The sequence below is a fragment of the Sorghum bicolor genome, chromosome 3 (assembly GCF_000003195.3).
Source record: "Sorghum bicolor cultivar BTx623 chromosome 3, Sorghum_bicolor_NCBIv3, whole genome shotgun sequence".
Taxonomy (NCBI): Eukaryota; Viridiplantae; Streptophyta; class Magnoliopsida; order Poales; family Poaceae; genus Sorghum; species Sorghum bicolor.
Genome location: NC_012872.2, coordinates 46,803,908 through 46,805,611, shown reverse-complemented (window position 1 = coordinate 46,805,611; position 1,704 = coordinate 46,803,908).

Here is a 1,704-nt window from a genome sequence, read left to right as displayed (position 1 = left end):
CCATGGATATTCATCCTCGACGGCGACGCTTCTATGGTGGCAACACAACGACGGCATGGCAGCTCGACCAGGCGGCTACGACCTCCCCTGGGTCGGGATGCATCCATGGCGGCTCTCTCCCTATGGTGGTGGATATCGCACAGATGGGCCTCCGACGGCATCACATCATGCCTCACGCAACCATGCGGATAGCGTCCTCCCAGCTGCGGTGCAATGCATCCGATCCTGCGCGAATGGTACCCACGATGGTGACGATGCCCGTGCAGTCAGCACCAGGCAGCGGTGACGCCCACCTTCACCTGACGAGCGGCAGCACGCTCCTCCTGTCCTCCACCATCTCTCTGACGGGCACTCCTTCTCTGAATCGGTGGCGCGTTCCTCCAAAGAATCTGCGGCGGCGGCATCGGCCTCCACAGAGCAACTACTCCTACCTAAATACTCACTGCGTATTTCCTAATACCAACTAGTAAATTTTTTTTAGCTTGTGACAATGAGTATGTATTAATACTTCATTTCATACTCACACTTTCTAATGATGGTATGTACGTATACTTCCTAAGAAGAAATCACAATTAAGAGATACTAGTATGTATTGATACGCTTACATATGTTTTAGTTTCCAGCATATATTCTGGTATGCACACTACTCATATACTCAGTGATGTATGAACCGATACTTCTATCCAAGAAAAGATATTTACATGTACATATCCAAAAAAAGTATATACACATACTAAGCATAGTCTGTGTTACATGGATACTCCAAGAGGAGGGGGTGACGTATCTGTATACGATACTCGTCGGATACGCGGATACGGATACTCGGATACACTATATTAGTGAGTTTTCTTTTGAGAAAGTGTGATCCGACACATATTGTATCAGATACTCGTACTTGTACTCGTAACGTAGAGCATAGTTCTGTGTATCTACATATACATATATACTAAATTTTTAGAAGGTTTAACTTTACATACTATGCATACTATAGAAAGTATGAAAATGTAGTTCCATGAAAAAAGTATGAATATGTACTTTCACGAAGAAGTATGTATACATACTCTTTTCAAAAAGTATATGAATATATACTCCCTTTAAATAAGCATATACATATACTCCTTTTAAAAAATATGAATATTTACTCCGAATGAAAAGAAAAAAAGTACGAAACGTACATGAAAATAAAGTATGTACCTAGATATATCTACTCAACCGGCCAACCAACATATTACGTATGTCAAAAGCAAAGTATTAAACAACATGATCCATTTTTTATGGAAATTATCAGCTTGCATGCATCCGATAATTTTTTTTCACGTGTATGCCCAACCGCATAGTCTAAACCCGTTAGCTACAAGCCTAAAACCCGTTACCTACACCTAAGCTAGCAAAAACCTACACGGCGTGCATATTCATGGTTAGGAATAATTACTCCTGGGAGTACAAAACATGTACCATATATATATATATATATATATATATATATATATATATATATATATATATATATATATATTACACTGTAGATATAGAATATTATTTTAGAATATTATTCTACACCGCAAGTCAAAAATAAGTAAAAAAAATACTGTGCGGTACTTGAGAGTATTCAATATCATCTTGTTCAATATCTAGGACCACGAAATACTGAATAATGCTGAAACACGAATACTCAACGATACTGAATTTTGCTCCGTATAACAG